We start from the raw sequence: 19,770 nt of genomic DNA, 5'->3' as shown, positions 1-19,770 counted from the left end.
TGTCAGATACTGTGCTGCGTGTAGGAGCCAAAATCGTTACACCTTGCATTGGAAAGCGAACATTATCATTGCATTATCTCTCATTTTTATTATTTGTGTTGTTGGATGTAATGTAAATGACTCCGATTTTGCTGTTCTATTATAAACACGAAGGGAACTTATAATACGGAAATTACGTATTCTAAGTCGATAGTAAAAGTTGAATTCAAAGAAGAAATAAACGAGTGCTTGTCTCTGATAAATAATTAAGTGAGACTCTAACCTAACTATTACTCTTTCCAATCATTTTAATTAGCGTAGAAAGTTTCAGCTACACTACGTCGACGTGGAGTTGCAGAGACTCTAGGGAGATTGGCGAGCGAACCTGCAAATAAACACTGCGACTTTCAACAGACTCAAGAGCACGCAACAAGAAATTTGCTACAGCTCTTTACAAACATATCACCACACGAAAAATTACATACACACAAGACGAGTTTAGTTTCAATGGACACTTCAATACCCCTTCTGAAAACCCGGAATACATACGAATCTTGTCTATGAAACCATAAAATACATTAAAAATAACCATATAATTCGAACTACCAATTATTTGATCGCCCAGTTGCCATCCTCGATAGCTACCGAGCGAAGTACGCCGCCTGTCGTGGGAATCAGTTTAATTTTAGGGATTTAGAGAACTTCAAGATGTTCGGAAAATTGGAAAATCGATTTTCTCGCGACTTTTTGAGAGTTGGATTGAACTGCTTTTGGATATTTGAGTTCAGAACTTTACGTGCCTTATATACAAGGTGTTACAAAAAGTAACGGCCAAACTTTCGGGAAACATTCCTCACACACAAAGAAAGAAAATATGTTATGTGGACATGTGTCCGGAAACGCTTAATTTCCATGTTAGAGCTCATTTTATTACTTCTCTTCAAATCACATTAATCATAGAATGGAAACACACAGCAACAGAACGTACCAGCGTGATTTCAAACACTTTGTTACAGGAAATGTTCAAAATGTCCTCCGTTAGCGAGGATACATGCATCCACCCTCCGTCGCATGGAATCCCTGATGCGCTGATTCAGCCCTGGAGAATGGCGTATTGTATCACAGCCGTCCACAATACGAGCACGAAGAGTCTCTACATTTGGTACCGGGGTTGCGTAGACAAGAGCTTTCAAATGCCCCCATAAATGAAAGTCAAGAGGGTAGAGGTCAGGAGACCGTGGAGGCTATGGAATTGGTCCGCCTCTACCAATCGATCGGTCACCGAATCTGTTGTTGAGAAGCGTACGAACACTTCGACTGAAATGTGCAGGAGCTCCATCGTGCATGAACCACATGTTGTGTCGTACTTGTAAAGGCACATGTTCTAGCAGCACAGGTAGAGTATCCCGTATGAAATCGTGATAACGTGCTCCATTGAGCGTAGGTGGAAGAACATGGGGCCCAATCGAGACATCAACAACAATGCGTGCCCAAACGTTCACAGAAAATCTATTTCGATGACGTGATTGCACAATTGCGCGCGGATTCTCGTCAGCGCACACATGTTGATTGTGAAAATTTACAATTTGATCACGTTGGAAGGAAGCCTCATCCGTAAAGAGAACATTTGTACTGAAATGAGGATTGACTCATTGTTGGATGAACCATTCGCAGAAGTGTACCCGTGGAGGCCAATCAGCTGCTGATAGTGCCTGCACACGCTGTACATGGTACGGAAACAACTGGTTCTCCCGTAGCACTCTCCATACAGTGACGTGGTAAACGTTACCTTGTACAGCAGCAACTTCTGTGACGCTGACATTAGGGTTATCGTCAACTGCACGAAGAATTGCCTCGTCCATTGCAGGTGTCCTCGTCGTTCTAGGTCTTCCCCAGTCGCGAGTCATAGGCTGGAATGTTCTGTGCTCCCTAAGACGCCGATCAATTGCTTCGAACGTCTTCCTGTCGGGACACCTTCGTTCTGGAAATCTGTCTCGATACAAACGTACCGCGCCACGGCTATTGCCCCGTGCTAATCCATACATCAAATGGGCATCTGCCGACTCCGCATTTGTAAACATTGCACTGACTGCAAAACCACGTTCGTGATGAACACTAACCTGTTGATGCTACGTACTGATGTGCTTGATGCTAGTACTGTAGAGCAATGAGTCGCATGTCAACACAAGCACCGAAGTCAACATTACTTCCGATGAATTGGGCCAACTGGCGGTGAATCAAGGAAGTACAGTACAAACTGACGAAACTAAAATGAGCTCTAACATGGAAATTAAGCGTTTACGGACACATGTCCACATAACATCTTTTCTTTATTTGTGTGTGAGGAATGTTTGCTGAAAGTTTGGCCGTACCTTTTTGTAACACGTTGTATAAAAAGTTACAAATATGTCACGTGGTCTGCTGGTGAGACAAGAACGTTGCTCTTGTGGAAGGGGCTTGTATCAGAGGCGCAAACCCCGACACGGGGCGGTGAGGATACGACCGCAGTTCCCCTGTGGCGGAGCCGGCGGGCGCTGCAGGAACGTGTTCCCATCTGTCCTGCACGGCCAGGTGTTCGCTACCGGTGTGGAAAGGCGACGGCGCCGCTGTGCCGGGTATCCGCTGGAGCGCGGAGGCGATTAATGGCGCTGAGCGCGGCGTCAGCCGTCAGGCCCCACAAACCGTAATGCTCCACCGGCAGCCCGGCGAGTGCCACGCGAGCGAAAGCACGGGGCTGGCGAAGAAAGCGTGGCGCCCCGTTACCTACCCTCTGGCCGCGTGTCTGGCTGACACCTGGCCACATGGCGCGGGAATTTCTTTCACTTTCAGTGCTCACGTAGCACAGAGGGATTCTGTAGGATGTGTCCCAAACAAAAGCAGAACGCTGAAGGAACAACAATGGTCAGACGAGGGCAGAGAAGTGTCTTACTTAGGATATCTGGAGCCTTCGGTACCACCTCAGCGGATGCAGTGTGTGTGTGGTGCTCGGAATATGCACCATGGATATCACGATCAAATACAGAGCTGTAAGGTACTGGTTAAAGGTGGGGAAACTACACTACTGGCCATTACACCAAGAAGAAATCCAGATGCTAAACGGGTATTAATTGGACAAATATATTATACTAGAACTGACATGCGATTACATTTTCACGCAGTTCGGGTGCATAGATCCTGAGAAATCAGTACCCAGGACAACCACCTCTGGCCGTAATAACGGCCTTCATACGCCTGGGCATTGAGTCAAACAGAGCTTGGATGCCGTGTACAGGTACAGCTGCCCATGCAGCTTCAACACGGTACCATAGTTCATCAAGAGTAGTGACTGGCGTATTGTGACGAGCCAGCTGTTCTGCCACCATTGACCAGACGTTTCCAATTGGTGAGAGATATGGAGAATGTGCTGGTGAGGGCATCAGTCGAACATTTTCTTAATCCAGAAAGGCCCGTACAGGACCTGCAACATGCGGTCGTGTATTATCCTGCAGTAATGTAGGGTTTCGCAGGGATCGAATGAGCGGAAGAGCCACCGGTCATAACACATCTGAAATGTAACGTCCACTGTTCAAAGTGCGTCAATGCGAACAAGAGGTGACCGAGACGTGTAACCAATGGCACCCCATACCATCATGCCGCGTGATACGCCAGTATGGCGATGACGAATACACGCTTCCAATGTGCGTTCACCGTGATGTCGCCAAACGTGAATGCGACCATCATGATGCTGTAAACAGAACCTGGATTTATCCGAAAAAATTACGTTTTGCCATTCGTGCACCCAGGTTCGTCGTTGAGTACACCATCGCAGGCGCTCCTGTATGTGATGCAGCGTCAAGGGTAATCGCAGCCTTGGTCTCCGAGCTGATAGCCCACGCTGCTGGAAACGTCGTAAAACTGTTAGAGTTGATGGTTTTTGTCTTGCAAACGTCCCCATCTGTTGACTCAGGTATCGAGACGTGGCTGCACGATCCGTTACAAAAAAAATGGCTCTGAGCACTATGCGACTTAACTTCTGAGGTCATCAGTCGCCTAGAACTTAGAACTAATTAAACCTAACTAACCTAAGGCCATCACACACATCCATGCCCGAGGCAGGATTCGAACCTGCGACCGTAGCGGTCACGCGGTTTCAGACTGAAGCGCCTTTAACCGCACAGCCACACCGGCGATCCGTTACAGCCATGCGGATAAGATGCCTGTCATCTCGACTACTAGTGATACGAGGCCGTTGGATATAGGACAGCGTTCCGTACTACCCTCCGGAATCCACCTATTCCATATTCTGCTAACAGTCATTGGGTCTCGACCAACGCGAGCAGCAATGTCGCGACACGATAAACCGCAATCGCCATAGTCTTCAATCCAACCTTTATCATAGTCGGAAACGTGATGGTACGCCTTTCTCCTCCTTACACGAGACATCACAACATCGTTTCACCAGGCAACGCCGGTCAACTGCTGTTTGTGTATGAGAAATCGGTTGGAAACTTTCCTCGTGTCAGCACGTTGTAGGTGTCGCCACCGGTGCCAACCTTGTATGAATGCTCTGAAAAGCTAATCATTTGCATATCTCAGCATCTTCTTCCCGTTGGTTAAATTTCGCGTCTGTAGCACGTCATCTTTGTGGTGTAGCAATTTTAATGTCCGGTAGTGTAGATAAGCTACACACAATAAGCGGTGTGCCGATAGAGACGATACGTCACCTTAAAAGTTGGCGTTTGGATACATGACAAGGTGAGTGGGATGCAAGTGATAAGGGACGTAGACTACACGACTTCCTCCCTGACATAAGGGAGCCGTTAAGAATGAGACATATCGATCCCAGCCGCGGTATGGTACATTTCTTAACCGGACACGCACTTAAACCGCGTGAGTCTGAGGCAGACACCTACATGCACATGCGGGGAAGAAGGTCCCCCAGAACACACTGTCTTTTTCTGCGGGCAATACGCGAACAATAGACATACACTGCACTTTGAGTACACAGATACAGACATTGATATATACACAGCAATAGGAGACGAAGAACAATGGGCACAATTAAACGCACTGACAAACAGTATTTCAAAAACAACACATGAAGAGTACATGCGGACACGACAAAACAGATATGCCTATGTGCAACATAGCCGGGCGGGGTGGCCGAGCGGTTCTAGGCGCTACAGTCTGGAACCACGCGACCGCTACGGTCGCAGGTTCGAATCCTGCCTCGGGCATTGATGTGTGTGATGTCCTTAGGTTAGTTAGCTTTAAGTAGTTCTAAGTCCCATAGTGCTCAGAGGCATTTTTATGTGCAACATAACAACGATCTCCAGAGGGTGGACAGCGATACCCACAGTGAGAGCGAAAATAGTGACAATGAGGAGGAACAGGAGGAAGAAGCTGAGATGTGACAGTAAATAAGCATAAGGTGCTGGCGATCTAGCCAAGAAAACACCAAATGCTGTAAATGGATGGGCACCTAAAGTAGTTAATACTTAGGATTAGTAACAAATACGATAAGCAATATTACTTCTCTACTAATAACCATTTGTGTGTGTGTGTGTGTGTGTGTGTGTGTGTGTGTGTGTGTGTGTGAGAGAGAGAGAGAGAGAGAGAGAGAGAGAACGCGCTCGTGTGTTTCTGTGTGTGCGACTGACGGCCAACGGCTCGAAGAAACCATTCCGAGGTATTCACCGTCCGTCACATTCGGTGATGGTACTAACAAATCTCTCCTCTATCTTATCATCTTTTTATATTCTTCTAAACAAAACAACAAAATTTTATTTATATTTCAACCTTAAATTATTGTTATTTTGAAAATTATCGTTCTTTGTAAATTCTGTAGATAAAACAAAAGAAAAGAAAACTGTAAAAAGACTAAAAACGAAAATTATAGGATGTACGACCTGCTTTAAACATCAGGTAACAGGTCTATAATTTGGCAATACATAAATAAATTAAATAAAATAAGTTATAAGGGGCGATCAAAAAGCTTCCGTTTCAGGCTATTGTTGTAGCGTGTATGCAACGCAGTGTGACTCCGATTCCTGGTATATAAGCACTGACATGTAGGCAAGTTATTATTGGTTCAAATGGCTCTGAGCACTATGGGACTTAACATCCGAGGTCATGAATTCCCTAGACTTAGAACTTCTTAAACCTAACTAACCTAACGACATCACACAAATTCATGCCCGAGGCAGGATTCGAACCTGCGACGGTAACAGCAGCGCGGTTCCAGATTGACGCGCCTAGAACCGCTCGGCCACAACGACCGGCTCAAGTTATTATTGAGGTATTCATGTATTTCTGGTGTTGGGGGGGGGGGGGGGAGGGAGAGATTGTTTATCATCCCGTCGACAACGAGGTCATTAGAGACGGAGCACAGAAGCTCGGCGTAGGGAAGGATGGGAAGGAAATCGGCGTGCCCTTTCAAAGGAACCATCCCGACATTTGACTGAAGCGATTTAGGGAAATCACGGAAGATCTAAATCAGGATGGCCGGACGCGGGTTTTAACAGTCGTATCTTTCCGACTTGCATGCGGTAAATACGGAAACGTGAACTCTGGCGACGTTGTTACCACAGGCGTCCATACAGGATCAACGTGCTGTTATTTTTTTCTTGCCGGCCGAAGGACAAACACCGAAAATCATCCATCGGAGAATGAAGAATGTATATGGGACAGCATGTCTGTCGCAAACTACTGTTTTCGAATAGTGCGCCAAGGGCTGCTGCTGCCTCATGATAACGCACATCCCCATATCGCAAATGTAACGTAGAAGTTACACCAACTCAAATGGGAGACATTCGAACACCCTCTCTATATTCGAGATCCACGTGCAATGACGTCTCCTTCGATCACTTAAAAAAGGCTCGACCATTCATTTCGGCCGAGGATGTCCAGCAGACAGATTCGGACTTCTTCACGCAGCTGGACACAATGTTTTACCAAACGGTTATATTCAACATAGTACGTCCAATTGCCTGACTGGCATACCGATTCTGGATTTTATGGTATTCGACGAGAAACTTTTTGATCGCCTCTTGTTTACAGCGGGCCCGGTTGTCTAGCACTAAAGCGCGTGCCTGGAAACCGAGAATGGACCACGGATTAATCAGCCTCCGTTTCAATCTATTCGCCTCTCACCGCCCTGTAGTCTTCATCTCTCCACATGCGGTTACCATGCCTTAAAAAATGCCTTGTAAGCTTGACGACTGCTGTCGGGTGAGGATGTATATTGGGTGTTACAAAAAAGGTACGGCCAAACTTTCAGGAAACATTCCCCACATACAAAAAAAGAAAATATGTTATGTGGACATGTGTCCGGAAACGCTTACTTTCCATGTTAGAGCTCATTTTATTACTTCTCTTCAAATCACATTAATCATGGAATGAAAACACACAGCAACAGAACGTACCAACGTGACTTCAAACACTTTGTTACAGGAAATGTTCAAAATGTCCTCCGTTAGCGAGGATACATGCATCCACCCTCCGTCGCATGGAATCCCTGATGCACTGATGCAGCCCTGGAGGATGGCGTATAGTATCACAGCCGTCCACAATACGAGCACGAAGAGTCTCTACATTTGGTACCGGGGTTGCGTAGACAAGAGCTTTCAAATGCCCCATAAATGAAAGTCAAGAGGGTTGAGGTCAGGAGAGCGTGGAGCCCATGGAATTGGTCCGCCTCTACCAATCGATCGGTCACCGAATCTGTTGTTGAGAAGCGTCCGAACACTTCGACTGAAAATCGTTCATGAACCACATGTTGTGTCGTACTTGTAAAGGCACATGTTCTAGCAGCACGGGTAGAGTATCCCGTATGAAATCATGATAACGTGTTCCATTGAGCGTAGGTGGAAGAACAAACTAAAATGAGCTCTAACATGGAAATTAAGCGTTTCCGGACACATGTCCACATTACATATTTTCTTTCTTTGTGTGTGAGGAATGTTTCCTGAAAGTTTGGCCGTGCCTTTTTGTAACACCCTGTATATCGACAAGCAAAGACCTTCTAAGGATACAACCCAGGGATACCAACTCCTCCTCATAGATACTGGCAATGGGTCCGCAAGAGGGATAGTCGATACTATACCTGAGCTAGTGACGCCAGGTAGGATTCAAAGGCGACACGGAACACCAAAAATATTTCTGAAAAAAAGGAATTTATATATACATATATATATACACTCCAGGAAATTGAAATAAGAACACCATGAATTCATTGTCCCAGGAAGGGGAAACTTTATTGACACATTCCTGGGGTCAGATACATCACATGATCACACTGACAGAACCACAGGCACATAGACACAGGCAACAGAGCATGCACAATGTCGGCACTAGTACTGTGTATATCCACCTTTCGCAGCAATGCAGGCTGCTATTCTCCCATGGAGACGATCGTAGAGATGCTGGATGTAGTCCTGTGGAACGGCTTGCCATGCCATTTCCACCTGGCGCCTCAGTTGGACCAGCGTTCGTGCTGGACGTGCAGACCGCGTGAGACGACGCTTCATCCAGTCCCAAACATGCTCAATGGGGGACAGATCCGGAGATCTTGCTGGCCAGGGTAGTTGACTTACACCTTCTAGAGCACGTTGGGTGGCACGGGATACATGCGGACGTGCATTGTCCTGTTGGAACAGCAAGTTCCCTTGCCGGTCTAGGAATGGTAGAACGATGGGTTCGATGACGGTTTGGATGTACCGTGCACTATTCAGTGTCCCCTCGACGATCACCAGTGGTGTACGGCCAGTGTAGGAGATCGCTCCCCACACCATGATGCCGGGTGTTGGCCCTGTGTGCCTCGGTCGTATGCAGTCCTGATTGTGGCGCTCACCTGCACGGCGCCAAACACCCATACGACCATCATTGGCACCAAGGCAGAAGCGACTCTCATCGCTGAAGACGACACGTCTCCATTCGTCCCTCCATTCACGCCTGTCGCGACACCACTGGAGGCGGGCTGCACGATGTTGGGGCGCGAGCGGAAGACGGCCTAACGGTGTGCGGGACCGTAGCCCAGCTTCATGGAGACGGTTGCGAATGGTCCTCGCCGATACCCCAGGAGCAAGAGTGTCCCTAATTTGCTGGGAAGTGGCGGTGCGGTCCCCTACGGCACTGCGTAGGATCCTACGGTCTTGGCGTGCATCCGTTCGTCGCTGCGGTCCGGTCCCAGGTCGACGGACACGTGCACCTTCCGCCGACCACTGGCGACAACATCGATGTACTGTGGAGACCTCACGCCCCACGTGTTGAGCAATTCGGCGGTACGTCCACCCGGCCTCCCGCATGCCCACTATACGCCCTCGCTCAAAGTCCGTCAACTGCACATACGGTTCACGTCCACGCTGTCGCGGCATGCTACCAGTGTTAAAGACTGCGATGGAGCTCCGTATGCCACGGCAAACTGGCTGACAATGACGGCGGCGGTGCACAAATGCTGCGCAGCTAGCGCCATTCGACGGCCAACACCGCGGTTCCTGGTGTGTCCGCTGTGCCGTGCGTGTGATCATTGCTTGTACAGCCCTCTCGCAGTGTCCAGAGCAAGTATGGTGGGTCTGACACACCGGTGTCAATGTGTTCTTTTTTCCATTTCCAGGAGTGTATATATATATATACGCTGATCAAAAAGTCAGGTCAGGCAGTCATTTTTTTCCTCGTTCTGTTTGGGAGTGGAACAGGGAGAGAAGATGCTAGTTGTGGTACGAGGTACCCTCCGCCACGCATCGTATGGTGGATTGCGGAGTATGAATAAATCATGGAATAATGCAGATAGAGAGGTACAAATTGACACACATGCTTGGAATGACATGGGGTTTTATTAGAACCAAAAAAATACAAAAGTTCAAAAAATGTCCGACAGGTGGCGCTTCATCTGATCAGAATAGCAATAATTAGCATAACAAAGTAAGACAAAGCAAAGATAGTGTTCTTTACAGGAAATGCTCAATATGTTCACCATCGTTCCTCAACAATAGCTGTAGTCGAGGAATAATGTTTTGAACAGCACTGTAAAGCATATCCGGAGTTACGGTGAGGCATTGGCGTCGGAGGTAGTCTTTCAGCATCCCTAGAGATGTCGGTCGATCACGATACGCTAGCGACTTCAGGTAACCCGAAAGCCAATAATCGCACGGACTGAGGTCTGGGGAGCCGGCCAGGGTGGCCCGTGCGGTTCTAGGCGCTACAGTCTGGAACCGCGCGACCGCTACGGTCGCAGGTTCGAGTCCTGCCTCGGGCGTGGATGTGTGTAATGTCCTCAGGTTAGTTAGGTTTAAGTAGTTCTAAGTTCTAGGGGACTGATGACCTCAGAAGTCCCATAGTGCTCAGAGCCATTTGAACCATTTTTTGAGGTCTGGGGACCTGGGAGGCCAAGTGTGAGGAAAGTGGCGGCTGCGCACATGATCATCACCAAACGACGCCCACAAGAGATCTTTCAAGCGTCTAGCAATATGGAGTGGTTGTAATAAAACCCCATGTCATTCCAAGCATGTGTGTCAATTTTTACCTCTCTATCTACATTATTCCGCGGTTTATTAAGTTTTCAAATTTATACTGACTTTTTGATCACCCGGTATATATATATATATATATATATATATATATATATATATATATATATAAAGGGTGATTAAGCTCCCCCTGTCGCAATCGTGTTATGCAAACTGCAACGTTATATCTGTCCTTCATAACCACGTGAGAGAGTTTCAAATTCTCTCGCTCGCTGTGTGCAAACTATTAGTTGTACACAAAAAAAGAGCAGGAGCTTTCTGCAGAAAGTGTAGTTTAGTTATATTTGTATTCGGATACATTTTCGCTGGAGGCCACAGTTTTCCAGTTATTCAAGAAATACGTATAAAATAGACCTTCAAACGCACCTTCGCCCCTGTACTCTTCCCTCACCAGTTAAGATTTCTTGTTTGTTGTGCTTGTCACTCCCTCCTACCACGCAACGTTTTTTTTTTTTTTTTTCTGCAAAAAAAAAAAAAAAACTGTCCAATGTAAGATGCGATACGTTTTTGACATAGTCGTTTGAAAATGACGGCAGCGCGAGATTAGCCGAGCGGTATCAGGCGCTGCAGTCATGGACTGTGCGGCCGGTCCCGGTGGAAGTTCGAGTCCTCCCTCGCCATGGGTGTGTGTGTGTGTGTGTGTGTGTGTGTGTGTGTGTGTGTGTGTGTCCTTAGGATGATTTAGGTGTAGTGTGTAAGCTTAGGGTCTGATGACCTTAGCAGTTAAGTCCCATAAGATTTCACACTCTTTAAACTTTTTTTTTAAATGACGTCGCAGCCGACGCTACGGAACTTTCAGTGCGCGAGTCCTGCGCGCACTTGCCCTCTTTTTCTTCTCTCTTCTCGTGTCGTGGCATAGTCAACCTACAATTCGCACACCCTCCTGGTTGGGGGCAAAGCGCATCGGCGGTGGGCGTAGTCCTCGTGTTGTCACCCCCTGAGGAGATTGCGCGGCTGCTGGAATGTGGCGAGGCGAAGGCGCGCTTCCGGCAGCCGGGAATCTGGGCCAAACTTCACACGCCGGGGAGCAGCAGCGCCACAGGGTGCAGTTTTTGCCGGCGGTGTGCCGTTCTGGGCCCACCAACAGCAGGCAGCGGCAGCGGCAACGGCCGGAGCGCAGCCGCCAAAAACCCTGCCCGGGGCTCCTCCTGCTGCATCCACGGCCAGCAGACCGGCGCGCGACAGACTCCACCGGCACTGAAGCCGCCTCCGTCCGTGGTGGTTCCTAAAGCCGTCGGCACACGGACCGTGCATCCGAGCGTTGAGCGTGGAATAGCGTGTAATACAATAGCACGCTCGGGAGTTTTTCCGAACGTGCAGAGCAACATTTGGCATGCCAGATATTCTGATTAGCGATGGGGAGCTCGTGAATGAGTCGTTCAAATGAACGCTTCACTCCAGTGAAGTGTGAACTAACCACTCTATTTCAATGAACTGGTACTTTAAACTCTTCACAGATAACACACTCCATACTTTCTTCTAGTTCACTCACTCTCTTCCCCTCTCCCTCATCCCATTACATCGGCGCTAGGTCACTCATTCTCCCTTCACTTCATTTCCCCCTCTACTGCCTGTCGACGAATCGCGCGGCGTTTGTGGGAAACGACAGGTTTGCGGGGGGTTGTGGCGGTGAGGGGCGAGGGGAAGGCAGCGTCAGCTGCTTCCTGCAGTGCTGACATCTTGCGGACTAATGAATATTACAGATGCAAACGAAGAGGCTGGCTGTGTGAGCACGCACAGCCAACATGAAAATAAAAGGTTTGTTAATAACACTGAAAGAGGGATTTTACCTGAAATCGTACCAATGACTGCAGGTGACAGTTAAAACTGTTTTGAATCTGGAGGGTTATTATTCTCGTCTCGACGCTTCTATATATTTTTTTCTTAACATTCGCGTTTTAATTTGGTTCTGGTACTTTATTATTAGTTTAATATAAGTATATATTATAATATTTGATGTTATGTAAACCATTTTTTGAGGGGTGACTTTGTTCGATTGGCTTAATCTACAGGGCAGCTTGCGCTACTTGTATAAAGATATTTTGCTCATTTTTCTTTTACGCTTCGTAATGCACATGTTGCAAAGATTCTGCAACTGCGGGAGGGGGGGGGGGGGGGGTAGGAACAGTCCTCATGTAAGACTGACCTTGGGGTTTTACTAAAATGTGGGAATGATGAAATAACCAAGAACCAAATTAGTACCGCACTGTTTGTAATGGAACTTTTATAAGCGTGTGTCCTTATTTATTGGACATGGTACTTTCCTTTTCGTGGACGATGCAGGAAATGTGCGTTTTAATAGAGCTAGCGTGGGAATTTTATTTATTGGACATGGTACTTTCCTTTTCGTGGACGATGCAGGAAATGTGCGTTTTAATAGAGCTAGCGTGGGAATTTTACGCGCGCCCGTTGAGTAAACAGTGTGATTTACGAACTGGAAACATCCCACAACTGCCGCTAGAGTGCGTCGCGATACCGTATACCACGCTGGGGCCCACGTACCGTATGCGCAAGACGCACCGTTCCTGAGCGTTCAGCAACACGTTGAACTTGGCACGTTCAGCTTTAACGTTCGGCAGCAAGATCCGTGTGCCGACGGCTTAAAGCCGTCGGCACATGGACCGTGCACCCGAGCGTTGAGCGTGCCGAGTTTCTGACGTCATAGCGTGGAACAGCACGCTCGGGAGTCTTTCCGAACGTGCAGAGCAATATCTGGCATGTCAGGTATTCTGAGCGTGCGTCTGAGCGTTGACCAATGGCACAACGCCACTTACGTCACAAGCACGGGGTCTCCCTTCAGTACAGAATTGTGAGGCGCCGTATTGGCATTCATTTCAAGCCTCTATGTATATATGCCGCTTCGGAGCACCAGCAAATTGAGAATCACTGGAAAACCCGTTGTTAACTGTGTTTTTCCTCCATAACATTCCCGTTTTTATTAGGTTCTGATATTTTATTATTAGTTTAATATAAGCATATAGAATGAAATTTTCAAGCTACAGCGGAGTGTTCGCTGATATGAAACTTCCTGGCAGATTAAAACTGTGTGCCGGACCGAGACTCGAACTCGGGACCTTTGCCTTTCGCGGGCAAGTGCTCTACCAACTGAGCTACCCGTGCACGACTCACGCCCCGTCCTCACAGCTTTACTTCTGCCAGTACCTCGTCTCCTACTTTCTAAACTTTACAGAAGCTCTCCTGCGAACCTTGCAGAACTAGCACTCCCGGAAGAAAGGATATGGCGGAGACATGGTTTAGCCACAGCCTGGGAGATGTTTCTAGAATGAAAAGGTAGGAGACGAGGTACTGGCGGAATTAAAACTGTGAGGACGAGGCGTGAGTCGTGCACGGGTAGCTCAGTTGGTAGAGCGCTTGCCCGCGAAAGGCAAAGGTCCCGAGTTCGAGTCTCGGTCCGGCACACAGTTTTAATCTGCCAGGAAGTTCCATATACTGTAATACCTGATGTTTTTTTGAGGGGTGTCTTTGTTCGATTGGCTTAATCTACAGGACAGCTTGCGCTACTTGTATAAAGATATTTTGCTCCTTTTTCTTTTACGCTTCGTAATTCACATGTTGCAAAGATTCTGCTACTGCATAGGAACAGTGATCAAGTAAGACTGACCTTGGGGTTTTACTAAAATGTGGGAATGATGAAATAATGTTCATCTTATGCGGAGAAGCCTTCCAAGTTTCTTCCACACTGTTTGTAATGGAACTTTTATAAGCCTGTGTCCTTACTGATTGGACAGGGTACTTTTCTTTTCGTGGACGATGGAGGAAATGTGCGTTTTAATTTAAAAAATGGTTCAAATGTCTCTGAGTACTATGCGACTTAACATCTGAGGTCATCAGTCCCCTACACCTTAGATCTACTTGAACCTAACTAACCTAAGGACATCACACACATCCATGCCTGAGGCAGGATTCGAACCTGCGACCGTAGTTGGCGCGCGGTTCCAGACTGAAGCGCCTAGAACCGCTCGGCTACCGCGGCCGGAGCGTTTTAATAGAGCTAGCGTGGGAATATTACGCGCGCCCGTTGAGTGAACAGTGTGATTTACGAACTAGAAACATCCCTCAACTGCCGCGTTGCGATCGCGTGTACCACTTTGGGGCCCCCCTACCGTAAGCACAAGTCGCATCGTTCCTGAGCGTTCAGCAGCACGTTCAACTTGGCACGTTCAACGTTAACGTTCGACAGCACGGTCCGTGTGCCGACGGCTTAAGCGCCGGTGTGCCCTTCCACAACTTCATGTCAGCGCGAGGATAAAACGGCGCAAAGCAAACAAACACTGACGTAAATTGCTAAAATTTCCTGGGCTGTTACGTCGCGAACTATGGGGATGAAATCATCTTCCAAAACCTTCACGTGCCATCAAGGAATATCGCACAGATTATTTCGCGACTGGACGTTGCACACCACACAGTCGAATGCTATAGACAGTTCGGAAAAAAAACCTTGAGCCACTATCCGTGCAGGACTTTGTGTACGGTACATACCGTTATGTATCAGAGTTTTTCTGGACGCTGTTACGAAATTCCTGTGCCGAGGCACCTAGTGGACAATTATTCAGTTACTCGAGCTCACATCCTCCCGACGCAGAGCAGCTGACGAGTGCAGGAGTCTTTCCCTGCCGCCACAGTGTCGGCTGTCGGCACTGCAGCACACCCACGGCCGCTGACCAGATGCGCAGCGGACGGCCGTCGGCCTTTGTTTACGTTGTGTTCCCGTTATCGTGCGGCGTTCCTCCCTGGGCACGGCGGGCGCACGCCGCCGCACTTAATCCGTGCGTCCGATAGCGATCCCGGCCGGGAATTCTTCCTACGTTTCCATCTTTGGCCACTGCTGCTAGATTTCTCCTCCAGCGCCGGCCCGTGGCCGATGGAGCATAACGTATTGGCCGCGTGCATTTCCTACTTCGCATTTACATGTTACCTCGCCCTGCGCGGACAAACCAATCGGATCTCACACGCAGATAGCGGCGAGAAGGGTCCGCGTGTGTGCAAGCGGGAGAAAAGGCCACTTCACTGCTCCGTGCCCGGTCCCCCCACGATAATAAGTCGATAACTTCTTTTTCCATTAAAACGGAACCAGGGCAGCGAGCAATGGTCGAAGGGAGGCGCCTCAGCTTAGCTTTCCCGCTGTGGAGAAAGTCCCTCCACTCGTGGCAAGAAAAGCTCCCAATTCCCGATACTATCTGCCGGATAGGTTCCCAGTTGACGGAAATAGTTTCCGCACAGGTGTCCGTAACGGACATATAACTCGACCAGGCACTTGCACAGGAATCGCACGGCTCTGTCTCGCATTCAGAACAGATGAAGTAGTGAGATGCATGAAAGGCATGCCAACAAGCGTTACATGATGGGAAAAATCTTTCTACATAAAGTTGCCGGTAACAGCGATAACAATTATTTAAATAAAAATAAATTTTTAATATAACACGTATTTGAATCGTACTGGAGAGTATAAATAATTTCTCTTAACCCCATATTGACTCCTAATCCCAAACAGATCGTTCTGAAAATTTGTGAGTGTAAATTTGTAATGTCTGTGAAAATAATTGTAAGATTTAACACGAAAAACGTGCCTCACCTGCAACAGATGGCTCTGAGCACTATGGGACTCAACTGCTGAGGTGATTAGTCCCCTAGAACTTAGAACTAGTTAAACCTAACTAACCTAAGGACATCACAAATATCCATGCCCGAGGCAGGATTCGAACCTGCGACCGTAGCGGTCTTGCGGTTCCAGACTGCAGCGCCTTTAACCGCACGGCCACTTCGGCCGGCCCAACAGATTATAGTGAAGACGTGAACTCAAAATTGTTAAGGCTTTTGTCGCCACTTGTTGACAAACTGCCTATTGGCTTCTGTCTCGGGTTCTTCGGCCGACGTTCGTCTGATGATTTTACTGACGTTTCGCCAGCACGAGTGGCTGGCATTGTCAAAGCTTCACCCTCCATTGCCGGTGGTGAACTGGAGCCGAGCTCGCGGCCGCAGACTATATGTAAAAAAAAGCACTCCGTCTTCAGGCCACAAGTGGCCCACCGGGACCATCCGACCGCCGTGTCATCCTCAGTTGAGGATGCGGATAGGAGGGGCGTGTGGTCAGCACACCGCTCTCCCGGTCGCTACGATGGTTTTCTTTGACCGGAGCCGCTACTATTCGGTCGAGTAGCTCCTCAATTGGCATCACGAGGCTGAGTGCACCCCGAAAGATGGCAACAGCGCATGGCGGCTGGATGGTCACCCATCCAACTGACGGCCACGCCCGACAGCGCTTAACTTCGGTGATCTCACGGGAAACGGTGTATCCACTGCGGCAAGCCCGTTGCTCCAGACTATATGTACCTGGCGCGCCAACGTCCGAGGACTTCTCCGCGGTCATTTCTAGTACGGTTCTCCTCTTGCTACCTGCGACGGTCGTTCGCTGCAGTACGGAAAGCCAGGATCCGTTTACCTTAAGGCTTTCCTCTTTCTTGTTGAAGCTGTTCGCGTGTTTTTGTATTTCTACAGCTTCTCTGAACAAGCGCGTGTGATAGTGCTTCTCTACATCCAGAACTTCCGTGTCGGCGAATTTTATTACGTGGCCGGTCTCACTCACATGTTCACGGTTGAATAAATCGTAGAAAAATTATTACCAAATGAACGCCAATTCATTTTTTTTGGGTATCTGGCCTCGTCATTTTGAAACACCAAAATCAGTGATGTAAACTGGAGAGTTCGTAGCGAATACAGCGTGTCATTCTTGACGGAGAGAAATCTTCGGTCGTACAAGTATCTTTGGGCGTTTCCCATGGGAGGCTTATAGGACCACTGGTTTCCACAGTACGTATATACTGAGGTGACAATCATAGGATACCATTTAATATCGAGTCGGACTTCCTTTTGCCCAGAGTAGCGCAGCAACGCGATTTGGCATGGACTCAACAAGTCGTTGGAAGTCGCCTGCAGAAATATTGAGCCATACTGTTTGTATAACCGTCCACAGCTGCGAAAGCATGGCCGGAGCAGGATTTTGTGCACCAACTGACCTCTCGATTGTGTCCCATATATATTCTACGGAATTCTTGTCGGGCGATCTGGGTGGGCAAAACATTTGCGCGAATTGTCCTGAATGTTCTTCTAACAAGTCACGGACAATTGTGGCCCGATGACATGGAGCATTGTCATCCATAAAAATTCCGTCGTTGTTTGGGAACATGAAGTCCATGAATGGTTCCAAATGGTCTCCAAGTAGCCGAACATAACCACTGCCAGTCAGTGATCGGTTCAGTTTCACCAGAGTACACAAAATGGAAACCGCCTTTAGACTTACAAAAGACAAGTACAACAACAAAAATGCATCTCAAAATACACAAAACTGTGCTGTAACAATGCAGTCATAAATGTCATGGTATCTTTATGGGGCTGAAACTCTCATTTGAAACATATAGAGAGACTTAAATACCTTCAACATTTCGCGGCCCTGTCAGCAACTGTGTAAATATTAATTTTAATTTTAATAATTAACAGCCTCAGTTGCACCGTTTACCTAGAATTTACCTAGGTTTGAGTCGGGATAACCCAATCTTCTTCAGAATAACAGTAACTACCGTTTGTCCATAGTGGACATCGTCAAGCTAAAACTACAAATCCATAAATGGTCGTCAGACTATAAAACGTATCTGGATTTTTGGGACAAGACGTGAACGTTCTGCACAGGTTAACATATACGCCCTTTTCCTCAGCTATGCCTTTTATTTCACTTTACTAGTAAATTCAAGGTCAGGAGTTAAGTTCACGTCTTGTCCCAACAGGTAACTATCATCCAGTTTATGCGCAGGCGCAAGGTATTGTGTCCGCCTAGGCGGGCCTCATGACGCTATGGTCAGTTCCAGTACAGCACTCGTGGCTGCCGCAACGCGGTCGCGAAGTGCGGCCGAGGCAGTTTCAGATAAGTATTTACAGTCTGACATGATTTATGGACTTGTAGTTTTAGCTTCACGATGTCCACTTTGGACAAACGGTAGTTACTGTTATTCTGAAGAAGGTTGGGTTATCCCGACTGAAACCTAGGTAAAATATAGGCAAACGGTGCAACTGAAGCTGTTAATTATTAAAATTAATATAGAGAGACTTCTACGAAATCCAGAAAAGATATCAGCAAAGTCTTAAGTTCAGATTATACTGTAGAAAGAGCATACAGACAAAGAACATATAAAAAAATTTGAAAGTATACCAACATTTACTCGGATGTGATAAAGCGCAGGCATGTTAAAAGAATGGAACCAACCAGATTAACTAGAGAAATTGGGGAATTGTACGGAAGTGGCACTAAAGCTAAAACTGAAGCAGTAAAATGGATCGCAGTTTTGAAAGGAGAACCGAAAGAAGCAGGAAAAACACAACTCGATCTACCAGACAGAGAAAAGTGCAGGTAGAAAAAAACCATGAAATCTGGAACTACTTGGTCCGACGAGCGGAAAAGACGTCATTGTGAGAGAAAGAAGCTAATAAGGCCACAAGAAAGACAAAACAAAACTCTAAAATGTCTTTTATTGTACATCACGTAGTGCAGTAACTGCAAAGACAGTCGAAACGTCCGTTTTGTAGCTGAGTTTAGTGTTTCAAGCTAATGCGGCACTCAAGAGCACCATAAGACGTAGAACATCTGCAGTTCACAGCCTGCATTTTGTTTATAGACCAGCTTACCATCCACTGCTTCGCTCACATAGATTGTATTGTCTGCGCAGTTTGGTTTGGTTTTACTTTAATAGAATTTTTATGTTGTTCAGAAACTGCGACATCTTCTAAACTTTTCACGCTAATTAAGGCCATAGAGGTGGATAATTCCTGTGAAATATTATGGGTTGAGGTTACACTCAACAACCGAGCTAGGTTAATAATTGGCTCCTTTTACCGACCTCCCGACTCAGCATTAGTTGCAGAACAATTGAGAGAAAATTTGGAATACATTGCACATAAATTTTCTCAGCATATTATAGTCTTAGGTGGAGATTTCAATTTACCAGATATAGACTGGGACACTCAGATGTTTAGGACGGGTGGTAGGGACAGAGCATCGAGTGACATTATACTGAGTGCACTATCCGAAAATTACCTCGAGCAATTAAACAGAGAACCGACTCGTGTAGATAACATCTTGGACCTACTGATAACAAACAGACCCGAACTTTTCCACTCTGTATGTACAGAACAGGGAATCAGTGATCATAAGGCCGTTGCAGCATCCCTGAATAAGGAAGTTAATAGGAATATAAAAAAAGGGTGGAAGGTTTATCTG

General features: G+C 47.2%; 1 protein-coding gene and 1 non-coding gene across 3 annotated transcripts in view; both read left to right on the top strand.

Annotated features, from left to right (window-relative positions):
• The window catches only part of LOC126418804 (myelin regulatory factor), a 337,499-nt gene that overhangs the window by 80,461 nt on the left and 237,268 nt on the right, over positions 1-19,770 (top strand). The gene's annotated exons all lie outside the window — the stretch shown is intronic.
• On the top strand, positions 13,829-13,903 carry Trnas-cga (transfer RNA serine (anticodon CGA)). The gene has a single exon. It is a non-coding gene; the product is annotated as a tRNA-Ser (tRNA).

The sequence above is a fragment of the Schistocerca serialis genome, chromosome 9, assembly GCF_023864345.2.
Source record: "Schistocerca serialis cubense isolate TAMUIC-IGC-003099 chromosome 9, iqSchSeri2.2, whole genome shotgun sequence".
NCBI lineage: Eukaryota > Metazoa > Arthropoda > Insecta > Orthoptera > Acrididae > Schistocerca > Schistocerca serialis.
Note: the sequence above shows the minus strand (reverse complement) of the source record. Positions and strands in the feature narration are given on the sequence as shown.